Source organism: Bos mutus, chromosome 1 (genome assembly GCF_027580195.1).
Source record: "Bos mutus isolate GX-2022 chromosome 1, NWIPB_WYAK_1.1, whole genome shotgun sequence".
Classification (NCBI taxonomy): domain Eukaryota; kingdom Metazoa; phylum Chordata; class Mammalia; order Artiodactyla; family Bovidae; genus Bos; species Bos mutus.
The window spans coordinates 87,780,881-87,796,520 of NC_091617.1; the positions used below are offsets into that span (position 1 = coordinate 87,780,881).

A 15,640-nucleotide genomic window follows, 5' to 3' on the forward strand; every position below is an offset into this window, starting at 1 on the left:
GTACAGAGCTCTACTTAACTGTTGGACTCTTGCTGTGACTTAAAATAACCAGTCTAAGCTGGAGGGACTTTAGGTTTTAGAAGGAAGGAGCTTAAATTTATATGATTGAATCTTTGCTCTTCTGGAGTGTTGTGGTAGAGAAAGATATATAACTGGAGAAGGACATGCAGAAGGAAATGATACACATCTCAAACAAACAGTCCCGTTGACTAACCGTTTGAGAGCAGAGGAAGGGCTGTAGTTTGGGCTAGCTGGAGCTTAGTAGAATGGAAGAAGACAAGGCAAGTAAGGAAATGTGAAACCAGGCTGTGTAAACCTTTAAATAATTCACAATTTAAAGGCACACTTTTCATGAATATGTTTTCATAATTAGTCATATGAAGAAGTAACCGTCAGCATCATTAAGCACGTACGTGTGTGCTAAGTCACTTCAGTCGGGTCTGACTCTGAGACCCCATGGACTCTAGCCTGCCAGGCTCCTCTGCCCATGGGATTCTCTAGGCAAGAATATTGGAGTGGGTTGCCATGCCCTTCAGGGTCATTAAGCACAGGAAGAACCATATCCTCCTTCCCAGAGATAAGGCAACTCACTGACCCTCAAGATTCTGTGAAACTGAATATTTAAGTTACTCATTAACTCATGCAGACTTTAAACCCTTGAACCTACAAGTAGCCTGAAAGAATCTTCAGACTTTTATTGTTTAAATAGTCCAGTTCCGTGTCTGCAATGCCTGGAATCTCATTTCTAAACTTTGATGTTTAATTTTTTAAATAGTTCTTCATATTATTTAATGTTTAGGCCATCAACTGGTATGCAGGAAGGACTGCACAATACACATATGCAACACAAGTAGATAATGGCTGAAAATATGAAACTGTGTCTAAAATTCCTGTGAGTAAATAAATTTCTAGAAAAAAATGCCTATAAAAGATGCCTTTCCAAGAATTATACATATCAGACTTAAAATACTATAATATCCACTAATTCTTAGGCATATGCAGGCATTTGACAATCTTCTGATTAAATCTTTCTTTTTCTCCCCTTTTGGTTGGATCTAAATCAAAAATATTGACAGAAACAATTTCAGAAGGGAAAATGGAAAAGTACATAGGATAGTTGGAGTTATGTGCGTGTCTATGCATTCACATGATTTATATTGTTTGACTTCTGTAGTGCAAAATAAATAAAAATTCCAAACTCCTTTTTACTTTGAACTGTATTTTTGGCAAAGGAGAGAAAAAAAGATTTTATTATATAAAGTGATGATGTTTTATTTGGTAACATTTTATCCTGTAACCATTCACCAAATAATTGCACTCACCCCTAGAGTAACATCTTAAGGACAAAAAGTAATTACTGAATCAGAGAAAGAGCACCTGATACTTAAGCATCGAATAAACACATAAACAACTTGTTATATATTTATATTCATCCTTTTATTTGGTCTTTTATTCTTTCAGCAAATACATATCCAGGGTTTCTGGTGTGCTGGAATTGTTATATAGGCCAAGTCTATAATGAAAGGAGAAATGGAGTCATGAGGTCAAAAGGTGATGTGTTGAAAACATTAGAATCAAGAAAACCAAAGAATGCAGTGGGAAGACAACAGAGTTGAGCTGCGCCTACAAAGTTTCTAGGTTCCCGTTGCAGCCAGGCCACTCTGTATGAAAATAAAAGAAACAAAACCCAAGCAGACAGAAATCATAGAAAAAGACCTGGGATCTCGGGTAAGTGCTCACCATCTCCACTCCCTCCCTCAATTTCTTATCTGTTAACTGAGATAACAGTTCCAGTTCACAGTTGCAGGGGGCTAAGACAGGATCCCTGGAGGAGGAAATGGCAACCCACTTCGGTATCCTTGCCTGGAAAATCTCATGGACAGAGGAGCCTAGTGGGCTTGAATCTATGAGGTCGCAAAGAGTCGGGCACGACTGAGCGACTAACACTTAAGACAGGATAGTGAACATGAAAGCCATTTATAAGTGACCAAGCATTACTCAAATATAGGTTGTCATATCTGCTTCTGTTCTACTTTTAAAACCCGACCAGGCCTGGGATATGTAGAAAGAGTCATCCTTTGTAGGACAAACTGAAGTCAAAAGTCACAATTTGATGAGAGTAATAGGGACTGTGGCTTTATTGGGAAGGGCATAGAGACGACAATAATTCCTGTCACGGTGAAAAATAAGTGTTCCCAAAGCCATGCAGAAAGCTGAGAATCTGTTTATCAACCTTGTTTTTTATCAATAGCCATTTTGGAGACCTATCAGTTTGTCAGTGCATTCATTTCACCCACTGCATGAAATTCACTCTTCAGACATAACAAAAGCATGAATAGAATCAGTATTCTGGCTGTATTAGTGGCATTCGGCTTGATAAGCTGTGTGGGAAGCTACTTGTCAAGGCCCTGTGATAATGAAAATGGCTCTCTTCGCATTACAAAGATACTACTTATCTCCCATAGTTGGAAAGCTATAAAAATTCTTACACTTTTCATATTTACATTCTAGGCTTCCACATACCAGTTAAGTGCGTGACATTTTGTTTCAGCTGTTCTTGCCAGAATATATGAAAGGATGAGTGGGCTTCTGTTATGTTTTGTTTTAGGCCCGTGGTTGCCTGTAACTTTAAAAGACTTTTAAGAACTTAAAACTTAGTTGTTACTGTTGTCCATTTTTTCTTCTCAGTCTGGAGACAATGATAATATGGTCCAGGAGCTTACCGTGGCACTGATAAGGAAGCTTCCAGATAATAGCCTTTTGTGAAAGCACAGTCTTGCCATGAATAGGGGTTCAAAGGGCATCTGCTGGTTCACTTGAAAGGAAGCAACCATGAGAAACAAAGTGCCTTTTTTTTTTTTAAAGCAAGATCAAAGGAATGAACCCATAGAAGAGATTGTCTGCTTATTCTGCTCTTTTTAGGAGAGCTTTTTATTTCATATGGTTACCATTTCTTTATCAGTAGAGAAGTGCACTATTTGAAATCATATAACATAATATAATACATAATATAACATATCATATATTATATCATAATATATCATATCATATCATTTAATTCAATGCATCTGAGGTTACATCTGCACAAACTGCTAGGGTCCCAAGCTGTGAAAATCGTTGCCAGAAATAAATACATAAGCAAATGAGTAAAAACAACCAAGATCAATTCAAAAAGTCACATTTATTGACTTATTTATATGAAAAGTGAATTAATGAATACATTTCATATTAAATGTTCTTATTAATAATACTATTTAAGTTATTTATTTCACATTGAGTGAGTTATAGTAGTTATTAGCTTTTGAAGAGTTGGTACATTTTGTCTAAGTTGTCAAGTTTGTGTATGTGGAGTTGTTCATTGTTGTGTTGTTGTTTAGTGGCTAAATCATGTCCAACTCTTTGCAATCCCATGGATTGTAGCCCACCGGGCTTCTGTGTCCATGGAGTTTCCCAGGCAAGAATACTGGAGTAGGTTGCCACTTTCCCTCTCCAGGGGATCTTCCCAACCCAGGGATGGAACCGTTGTCTCCTGCACTGCAGGTGAATTCTTTACCACTGCTCCACCAAGAAAGCCCTGGAGTTGTTCATAGCCTTCCTTTTTTGTCCTTTCCATGTTTGCAGAATCTGTAACGATACCACCTGCTTCATTCCTGAAATTGTTAATTGTGTATTCTCTTTTCTTCTTTCTCAGTCTTGGTAGAAATTTGCCAATTTATCGATGTTTTCAAAGCACCATTTATTTGTTTCATTTACTTTCTCTAATATTTTTATGCCATACATTTTATTGATTTCTATTCTTATATTTCCTTTATTTTCCTTGTTTTGGGTTTATTTTGCACTTTTTCTCTAGGTTCTTGAAGTGGAAGGTTAAATTACAGGCTCTTCTTGTCTAATGTACGCATTTAGTGCTATAAATTTTCCTTTCAGCACTATTTTAGCCGTGTCCTGCCCGCTGTGGTAAGTACTGTTTTCACTTTCATTCAGTTCAAACTATTTTATTTCCCTTGAGACTTCCTCTTTGACCCATGGATTAAAGTGTGTTGTTTTGTTTCCAAGTGTTTGTTTCCTGTTATCTTACATTATTGATTTCTAGTTTGATTCTATGATAGCTGAACACACTCCTTTGAGATTTATTTTATGATCCAGCATATAATCTATCTTGGTATATGTGTAATTTGCTGTTGTAGATGTTACTCGATGGTGTTGTTGAATTACTTCATATTCTTGCTGATTGTATGTTCTATAAATTCTTTTGTGAAGGGTATTGAAGTTTCTAACTATAATTATAAGCTTTTAAATTTTCTCCTTCCAGTTATATCAGTATTTCATATATTTTGCAAATCTGTTTTTGGTGCATACAGATTTAAGACTGCTATGTATTTTCAGTGGATAAACACTTTTATTATGTCTAAAGTCTACTTTACCTGGCATTAATATAGCCATTCCTACGTTCCTTTGCTCAATATGTCAGCAAATTTGGAAAACTCAGCAGTAGCCACAGAACTGGAAAAGGTCAGTTTTCATTCCAATCCCAAAGAAAGGCAGTGCTCAAACTACCACACAATTGCACTCATCTCACACGCTAGTAAACTAATGCTCAAAATTCTCCAAGCCAGGCTTCAGCAATATGTGAACAGTGAACTTCCGGATGTTCAAGCTGATTTTAGAAAAGGCAGAGGAACCAGAGATCAAATCTCCACCATCTGTAAGATCATCAAAAAAGCAAGAGAGTTTCAGAAAAACATCTATTTCTGTTTTATTGACTATGCCAAAGCCTTTGACTGTGTGGATCACAATAAACTGTGGAAAATTCTGAAGGAAATGGGAATACCAGACCACCTGACCTGCCTCCTGAGACATCTGTATGCAGGTCAGGAAGCAACAGTTAGAACTGGACATGGAACAACAGACTGGTTCCAAATAGGAAAAGGAGTACGTCAAGGCTGAATATTGTCATCCTACTTATTTAACTTCTATGCAGAGTACATCATGACAAACGTTGGGCTGGATGAAGCACAAGCTGGAATCGAGATTGCCGAGAGAAATATCAGTAACCTCAGATACACAGATGACACCACCCTTATGGCAGAAAGTGAAGAAGAACTAAAGAGCGTCTTGATGAAAGTGGAAGAGGAGAGTGAAAAAGTTGGCTTAAAGCTCAACATTCAGAAAACGAAGATCATGGCATCTGGTCCCATCACTTCATAGCAAATAGATGAGGAAACAATGGCTGACTATTTTTTTCAGCTCCAAATCACTGCAGATGGTAATTGCAGCCATGAAATTAAAAGACGCTTACTCCTTGGAAGGAAAGTTATGACCAACCTAGACAGCATTTTAAAAAGCAGAGACATTACTTTGTCAACAAAGGTCCGTATAATCAAGGCTACGGTTTTTCCAGTAGTCATGTATGGATGTGACAGTTAGACTATAAAGAATGTGAGCACCGAAGAATTGATGCTTTTGAACTGTGGTGTTGGAGAAGACTCTTGAGAGTCCCTTGAACTGCAAGGAGATCCAACCACTCCATCCTAAAGGAGATCAGTCCTGGGTGTTCATTGAAAGGACTGATATTGAAGCTGAAACTCCAATCCTTTGGCCACCTGATGCGAAGGGCTGACTCATTAGAGAAGACCCTGATGCTGGCAAAGATTGAGGGCAGGAGGAGAAGGGGACGACAGAGGATGAGATGGCATCACGGACTCAATGGACATAGGTTTGGGTAGACTCCAAGAGTTGGTGATAGACAGAGAGGCCTGGCATGCTGCTGTTCATGGGGTCCCAAAGAGTCAGACAGGACTGAGCGACTGAACTGAACTAAACTTTCCTTTGATCAATGTTGTGTGACATATTTTTTTCTGTCTTTACTTTTAAACTTATCTATATTGCTATATTTAAGTGAGTTTCTTAGAGACAACATATAGATGAGCCATATTACTTTACTCTGTCAATCTCTGTCTTTTAATTGGTGTATTTAGATGATTTACATTGGCAATTATTGTTTCATCAAAGCTTATGCCTGCTTCCCCGCACCACCCCCCCCACACCTACTTTTTCATCACTGTTTTCTCTTTGCTGCCTTACTTTGGGTAATTTGAATATTTTTTACGACTACAACTACTACAAACTGTAGTCACTGCAAGAAAAAAAAATATATAAAAGCACAAATTAGAGGAAATAGAAATCTGCAGATCATATGATTGTCTACATAGAAGACTCCAAAAAGCCTACAACAAAATTTCTAGAACTACTGTATTAGTTCACTAAGATATATGAGCAATAAAAAATGAATTTTTATGTATTTTCTATTTACTGACAATAAGTAGAAACCAAATTTTTTTCAAATTCAGTACTGTTTACAATTGCTTCAAAGAAATGATTTATATGTAAATGTACCAAAACATGTCGGAGAAGGCAATGGCACCCACTCCAGTACTCTTGCCTGGAAAATCCCATGGACGGAGGAACCTGGTAGGCTACAGTCCATGGGGTTGCTAAGAGTCGGGCACAACTGATCGACTTCACTTTCACTTATCTGCATTACCTTTGAGTGTGTCTTTTCTTATAGCTTTTTCAGCAGGGGTGCTTTTGCATTAATGTCAGATGGCAAGGCTTTCCTGATAACTGAGTTGGTAAAGAATCTACCTGTGATGCGGGAGATTCAGTTCAATCCCTGGGTTGGGAAGATCCCCTGGAGAAGGGAAAGGTTACCCACTGCAGTAGTTTGACCTGGAGAATTGGCAAAGGCAAATAATTGACAGGTGGCAAAGGAAATGTAGATTTCCTACTCAACCTTCATTTACACTCACCACGTTCCGGGGATGAGAGTTTTATGCGTATTTGTGATCTCCACTGACAGTCTACTTGGGGCAGTCTCATTACCACTAAGCAATTGGGAAAGTCCTGACTCTTCACTAGGCTTCCGGTGACTCCAACGCAGGAGGGCATCATGAGTGATACTCTTGAGTGATGGTGGAATTCCAGGCTACCTACATGGTCCCACTAATACTGAAGAAAAGAAATGTTACCTTGCTATCAGCTGAAAGGGATGAAAGCCCTGGCTTCCCACGTCGCCTTCTCTCATACCAACTTGGCAAGGTATTGGGTGTCTCATTACAGCCTCTTGAAAGCAGAAGTCTAAACTTCCCACTGGCCTTTGCTGGTAATGGTGCAGGTAGGGACACAGCTGTTTCAGTGGTGTTTGCTTAAAGTAGAGTGGTTATTATTTTGAAGTTTTCTCTCTTGCTAGACTACCCATTCCCTGCCCTTTGGCTAGAAGGAACAGCCTCTCATGGAAGCTTTCAGTTCGTTGGTGCCTTTAGATATTTCCAGGCTGCTGGCTTCTAAGACTGGGATATATGCGTTGAAAAGAAAACTAAGGGAACTCCTCACCATATTGTTCCTCAGGTTCTGAGGTTGCCAGTCCGTCTGTCTTCTCTCCACTATTTAGAGTCTCTTCAGTTTCTTTAATAAATTATGTCTAACGTTTTTGGTTATACTTTGCAGAAGGAAAAGGAAAATGTCCATTGATTCCATTCCTAGAAGTAAAGGTTCCAAATTCTCATGTGCAAATTTGCTATTTGTACATCTTCTGCCATGCCTCAAAGTTTAACATCATACCAACTGGTAAAGAAAAATATTTTAAAGAGTCCATCTCTATTTTCAGATACCAGGTAACCAAGAGTGAATTTGAAGCTGAAAGTACATAAATATATATGTATCAAGATTTTAATTCCTCTTTAGTTATATGCCATTTTTCTTCAAGATTTTTCTTAAAATTCTCAGTTATACTATTGACACATACTGAGCCAACTCAGTTTGAGCATACGTATTTTGATTTATCTCAAAAGAAACAATATATATTATCCTTTTACTTCAATCCCGTTATTTCTATTCATATATTCAGGGACTGCCTTTAGCAGGATCTGAAACTTTTATTATTTTCAGTGTCCCAAATTTTGTTGTATTTTTTCTAGTATTATCTGTGATGCATTTTGAAAGATTTTTTCAGTCTTTCAATCCAAGTAAAAATTTTCTTTTTATATGTGCCATTCTCCTATGTATAGTCTACTGATGTCTTATTTTTATGACTATTTTTCTACTGGATTTCACATTGATACTTTTTAAAATCAATTATTTTTGTTTATACATCTAATTGTGTATTCTTGGATATAACAGATTTAAAATACATATAGCTCTGTTCCATTGCTGTTAAGTTCTTCAAATTACTACAGTTTTTTTTTCAGCATTTGTCTTTATTCTATGCTCTATAATTTTTGTTTTAGATCTGAGTTTGAAAACATTTTTTTCTCAACAGTGAAGTTTCCTTTAGAATAATTACTCATTGGTTTCAATCTTGACTCACAGAATGTCATGCTCTGAATAAGCTCTTATGCTTAGTTTAGGTTGGAGCTCCAATTGCATGTGCAAAGTAGTAGTTTTTGAAACTTCTTTTCCTCACTGGAAAAGTGTATATAGGAAACCCCAGTAATCATATATCTGAGCTTCCCTTTATAAATAGAGTAGAACAAGACTAATAGCATTTTTTTAATCTCTTTGCTTTTCTATTTTACCTCCAGTAGATTTTGAGGCACTTCATCCCAAGCATTAGTTATGAAGAAGAAAATCTGTAAACTACTGAATAAAGAGTTTTCAGTATTTTTGTACACACACTCTCTCTCTCTCTCTCTCACACACACACACACACACACACTTCCCCGGTGGCTCTGCTGCTGCTGCTAAGTCGCTTCAGTCGTGTCCAACTCTGTGCAACCCCATAGGCAGCAGCCCACCAGGCTCCCCCGTCCCTGGGATTCTCAAGGCAAGAACACTGGAGTGGATTGCCATTTCCTTCTCCATCCCAGGTGGCTTAGTGGTAAAGAATTGCCTGCAAAGAAAGATGTACAGGAGGTGTGAGTTCAGTCCCTGGGTTGGAAAGATCCCCTGGAGGAGGACATAGCAAACCATGTACCTGCATGCATGCTCAGTCATTCAGTCGTGTCTGACTCTTTGCAACCCCATGGACTGAGGCCCTCCAGTTCTTCTGTCCTTGGGATTTTCCAGACAAGGATACTGGAGTGGGATGTCATTTTCTACTCCTATATGTATGTGTGTGTGTGTGTGTGTGTGTGTGTGTGTATGTGCACATGCATATATAAATATACATGTTTAGTGTGTTGACATGACTGAACATTCTAAGACCTCTGGATGATAAGCATCACACTGAAATATGTGCAGAGAATTGTTAGGAAGTTAGAGCGACTTCACTTTCACTTTTCACTTTCATGCATTGGAGAAGAAAATGGCAACCCACTCCAGTGTTCATGCCTGGAGAATCCCAGGGATGGGGGAGCCTGGTGGGCTGCCATCTATGGGGTCGCACAGAGTCGGACACGACTGAAGTGACTTAGCAGCAGCAGCAGCATATCAAGATAGGCAATTTTTCAGGTGTGAAGTGTGCTATTTAAAATGAAATGTTGGTAGAATAGATGTATCCAGATATTGAGTTTGCAAATGATATTAATGAAGTCTCACTTCTCAGGGTTATATATTAGAAAAAGATCAACATGCGGAAAAGATTTTTAGCTGCCAAAATCGCGTGACTCAAATATTTTGCAGAAGTTAAGCTATCATCAAATCCAGTACATTGATATGTTTTCTCATTGCTGCTTTGTGTTGAACTTTATGTAAATAACTGTGTGGTTTGTTTAGTTATAAAAACTGATGACAGATGAGTGCTGTTACATAGCCTTGCAACAAGGTGAGGAGACAGGGCCTCCTTTTGTCTGATAACAAGGGAAGTTCAATCTCAGTTTGAGGATTTTCACATAATGAAAAGTGATACATTTGCTTATTAATTATGAGAGCTCTAACTAATGGATTAGGTTCAACTGGTTAATTTTTTTAAAAAACTCAGGGTTTAGATTTCAGCTCTCTAATTTTTGAGTTCAAGTGATTCTGTCTTACTGGATCAGTTTAACAGCCTTGACTGTTCTCCTTCCTATGCTGTGACTCCTCCATTGGTTGGATCAGCCCCCTTTAAAAAATCACTATACTGAATTTAGTGTTTATTATTAAAATTTTATGAATTTGTTGATAATTTTACTATAGATATATGGACACATACATACAATGTACAATTGATCCTGGAACAATGCATGGGGTAGGAGTGCTGACTACTGCACAGTTCAAAGTGCACGTATAACTTTTGACTGCCCCCAAACTTAATGATAAACAGCCTACTATTGACTGGAAACCATAATGTCAATATAGGGAGTCTATTAACACATATTTTGTATGTGTTTATGTATTAACACACACACATATATATATTTTATGTATATCTTATATCCTGTATTCTTACAATAAGCTAGAGGAAAGAAAATCAAAAAGAAAACAACAATACTGTATTATACTTATTGATACCTTAAGTTTACATCATCTGTTTTCAAGATGAATTATCTGTCAATACTTGCATCAATATTATCTTATATGGTACAAACATTGTAGATGTTATAAGTATTACAAACACTAGAATCAAAAGTATAAAGATGATGTGAAAAAGAAATTCATATTTATTTACAGGTATAATGATTCATGCACTGATAATCAAGAAACAACATGACTATTCTATGGTAGCCTAGTTTATATGTTAAAGAATGAGTTGTTATAAAATATTTATGGTATTCTAACAGTATTAGAAACATCATTATAGTAAAAAAAAAACCCCACTTACCTGTAATGATGGGCTGATAGGTAGTCTCACCAGTTACAAGAGAGAGAGGCATGCTGTACAGTAATGCAATTCTTTGAAAGCAAAGTTACAAAACTGTAAGAAAAATAACACACAATTAATTTGTATTAAATATCACTCTCCTTGTGCCTATGGAAGGAGAAGCTATCTATTTCAATGCAAATTTTGCTTACAGTGTTCTGAATGATAAGTATTTAGGTGACAATGATGATAACACAAAATTGTCTCATACCATTCTTGCCATACAGTTATCAGATTTTCACAAGACAACATACACATGCACAACATAATTTTATTAACTGTCATGATACTTATTTATTATTCATTAAGTGGAAGTGGATCCTTCATCCTCACCATCCTCATTTTCAATAACCTGGGGAGGAGGGGTTGGCCTTGCTGCCTCAGGGGTGGCAGAGTGGAAGAAGTGGAGGAGATGGAAGGGTGTGCAGAAGAGGCTGGCACAATATGTGTAAATTTCGGGAAATATATCGTAATTTCTGTCTGACTTTTTGCTTTTTAAGTTCTCTCAAAATGTTTCAATATGGTACCAATTCTCCTCCCATTATTTACTTTAGTTTCAGTGCCAATATTATAGAAGGGTCCATGTCATTAAAGAGAGTCAAAAGCAGTCTTGAATAACTGGAACCCTTCTGCCTGATTGTCTGGTGTCAGTTTGTGTCCTGGTGTTGTTTTTCTCTATGTCTTCTTCTCATCATTTGGCACTGGTTCAGGAGCCCTCATCTCCATCAGGTCCTCTTCTATTAATTCCTTTGGGGTGATTTCTATTTGGTCTTGAATTTCTCCAAGATGCATATCCTGAAACCCTTTCCCCACAGCACATATATTTTTTTTTCCCCCAACATCCACAGTCTCCTCCATGATTTCCTTGATTGGCTCTGCCATAAATCCTGTGAAGTCATGCACAGCATCTGGACACAGTTTTCTCCAGCAAGAATTTATTGTTTCAATCTTAATGGCTTTCACGGCTTTTTCTGTAACAATGATGGCATCTTCAATGGTGTAATCCTTACAGACATTCATATACTCTGTCAGTGTTTTCTTCCATAACGCTGACAGTCTTTCCCATAGAGTACCATGTGTAATGACCTTAAATGTCCTATGACCCCCTGATCTAGGGGCAAAATTAGAGATTGCAGTGGGGGCAGGTAGACCACTTTGATGACTTTATTGTTAATCTCATAGAATTCTGGATGGCCAAGGGCATTGTCCAATATTAAAAAAAAAAAAAAAAAACTTCAAGCAGTGCCTTACTGTCAAGATGCTTCCTGATTTCAGGGACAAAGCATCAGTGGAGCCATTCAAGAAAAAGCCTTTTTTTTTTCCCTTGAATAAAAACTTCAAGAAAAAGTTCTCATTGCCCAAGCCTTCCTGTTACACAACCAATAGACCACAGCTGTTGTATAATTTTTTCCTTCAAGGCTTAGAGACTATAAGGGTGGCCTGGATCATAAACCAGTTGTGTGTGCACAAAAGAGTCAAGTTAGCTTATCCCTTCCTGACATAAATGATGATGTACACTTCTCTTTGTTACTAACAAATATCCTTATGGCAATTTCTTTTTCCATAATAGGGGAATTTTCATCTGCATAAAAAGTCTGTTCACACAGATATCCTTTATTCTTGATGATTTTTTTTTAATGGCATCTAATAACTCCTCTGCTGCCTCTTGGTCAACAGAAGCTGCTTCTCCTGTTATCTTAACATTTTTAAAGCCAAACCTCTTCCTAAAATGATCAAACCACCCTTTTACCGGCATTGAATTCTCCAGGTGTATATCCTTCTCCTTCACTTTGCTGTTTGTCATATAATGACTTCAATTTTTCTCAAATTATACAAGAGTCCATCAGTATATCTTTCTTATGTCCATAGGTATGTCAATCCTGTCCCCACATAAAAGTTGCATTTTGAATACAAGAGCAAAATGTATTTCAAAATAATGCAGTTTTCACACCCACTGGAGTAACTGTAGTGATGGCTTCATGAATATTCTTTTTTTCCCAACGGTTCTCATGTTAAATTTATCTTTATCTTGAAATGATGTGCAAACACAGCTACAGACCTCTATCTATGGTACACATCAAGCAACTCAACTTTTTCTTTAATGTCATGACTTTTCTCTGCTTCTTGGGAATACCAGTATCACTAGTGGCACTTCATCTGCATTCCATGGTTCTATTCAAGATTTACGGTATTGCACCAAACATGATGAATAATACAGAAGAACTGTGAGAGATCACCTTCTACTGCCGTATGCAATTTACTGAAGAGACAAACTGCTCACATGGAGATTGTTAGCATCATACCATGTTATAAGCAGTTACTCCCAACACTTGAGCTCACTACAATAGAAGGTGGCTACATAATTATTACAGTGGTATAGTATAGACTACAGTTTATGCAATTATGATTTAATACTGCATCTTTATACTTGTTTACACTTCTCTCCACTGTTAATTGCATCATTCATAGTCTGTAAATGTTTCATGCATATTTTCATGAAGTTTAACTTTTTATAACACATTTGTGTATATGTTTGGTAACAAATGATCAGACTAGTATCTACATATATTTTATGCATTCATGACATACCTAACTTTTCTTAATTTTTTTTTATATTACTAGGCTATGCCAATTCATCTCTGGGTTTTTAAAAATTGTTGCAAATATTCAAAAATTTTGCTAATTTATTGAAAAAAATTCACATATAAGTGGACCTATGCAGTTCAAACCCATGTTGTTCAAGGGTTAATTGTATAGTTTCATAGTATATGTTTAAAATTTTTATATAAATGCAGTTTTTTTAACATTATGCTTGTGAGATATACTTATTTTGATCTATAAAAACAGCTGCTTTAAGTTTTGTTTCACTGCCATATAATATTCTTTTTGTGAAGATAACATAATAGATTCATCCCTTTTGATGATATTTTATATTATCAGCAATGTTGTAAAATATATTTACGCATAATACTATGCATTTGTAAAATAAATGTTCTATGTATATGTCTGTAAGTAAAATTGCTAGAGTAGTATATTTGCATCTTTAATTTATATGATCTTGTAAAATTTCTATGTAACACGGTTTTACCAATTTACCTCTCACAGCAATGTGAGTTCCATAAATCTTCATTCTTACTTAGAGATTATATTGTCAGGTATCTTAATTTTTGCTCATCTTTTGGAAATAAAATGTTATCTTACTGTCACCTAATTAGAATCTCCTTGATTATTAATAAATAACATATACTTGTTTTTTTATTGACCATTTTTGGTTTTATCTTCTATGAGTATCTGTTCATATCTTTTCCTCTCAACTATTTTTCTTTTACTTGTTAATTTTAAATAATAATTTCAATTTTCTTAAGATTTTTTTTTCTTATCTTTCATTTGCCACTAGTTTGAGTATAATGTGTTAATTCTTGGTAGATAAGGAGTAGTGTTTTGTTTTGTTTCTTTTTTTTTTTTTTTTTTTTGGTAGTAATTCTGCTTGAAATTTGCTTAGCTTTTAGAATCTTCCATTCACAAAATTTGTGAACTTTTCAGTCATTCTTTTAGACTTTTTTCTGTCCATTTTAGTCTCTTTTTCTTTTTGGACTACATCTTCACATATGGTGGATATTTTGATCAACTATAGGTCTTTGTGGCCATTTATTTTTATTTTTAATCTGTTTTCTCTCTTTTGTTCAGACTAAATAACTTCTATTGACCTATCTTTCAAGTGCACTGAATATTTTCCTTTGTAATCTCCATTCTATTAAGTCCAATTAAAGACATTTGATTTCTAGCACTGTATTTTTTGCTTCTAAAATTTCTGTTTGGTTGTTTTGTATGTATTCTCTTTATCTGCTAGTATTTCCTATCTTTTGTTTTTTCACAAGTGTATTTTATTTTACCTCACTGAATTGAATATTCATCTATATCATCTGCTTTAAAGTCATTGTCTTATAATTACAACTTTGAATCATCTCAAGATTGGGCTCTGTTGATTGTCTTTCCCTGTGAAAATCACTCATATTTTCTTGGTTATCTGTATGTAACATAATTTGGGTTGTATCTTAAACATTGTAAATGTAGGCTGTAGATTCTGCTGTATTCCTTCAAGTGTAATGAATACTTTTGTTTCTGCAGGTATTTGACTTGGTCAGATTCAATTGCAAATTCTGGCTCACCTATGGTGGGTGACATCTCGAATCTAAATTTAATTCTTTCATATTGGGCTGATCTGCTGGTAGCTTCCCCCAGGCACCCACAGTTCAGGCTCATCCAGAGACCAGCACAGAGTTTATTTACACAATTTGAAGATTCCCTTGTCCATCTCTGTCTTCCATGATTCCCTCACATTCTCTACCATTTCTGGTTTCTGGCTCCATTCTTTGATTCCTCAGGACACCAAAACAGAGGGATTTCTATCAGAATATAAGAATTTTATCCACTCTTCACTGAGCCAAATCCATAGGGACAGAAAACATACACTGTATTATTTATATTTTCTTCTAGTGAAAACTTCTTTTTAGAATCTGCCCTCAAGACATTGCTTTTAATATTTTGTCCAGAGTTTATAGTTGCTATTAGCAAAGGGATATTTACATTTTCCTTTCAAATAATGAAGTATTGGTAGGATAAGTGAAAGTAAAGTGAAAGTGAAGTCACTCAGTCGTGTCTGACTCTTTGCGACCCCATGGACTGTAGCCTACCAGGCTTCTCAATCCATGGGATTTTCCAGGCAAGAGTACTGAAGTGGGTTGCCATTTCCTTCTCTAGGGGATCTTCCCGACCTGGGGATTGAACCTAGGTCTCCTGCATTGTAGGCAGATGCTTTACCCTCTGGGCCACCAGGAAACAAATAAAAATAATTCATTCTTATAA

General features: G+C 36.4%; 1 long non-coding RNA gene across 1 annotated transcript in view; it reads left to right on the top strand.

Moving 5' to 3' along the window:
* The first annotated feature begins 1,527 nt into the window (after positions 1-1,527).
* LOC138989883 (uncharacterized) overlaps positions 1,528-15,640 on the top strand; it is a 47,080-nt gene continuing 32,967 nt past the window's right edge. Inside the window, exon 1 of the long non-coding RNA XR_011466040.1 lies at positions 1,528-1,728. This is a non-coding gene — a long non-coding RNA (uncharacterized lncRNA). The remainder of the gene's footprint in view (positions 1,729-15,640) is intronic.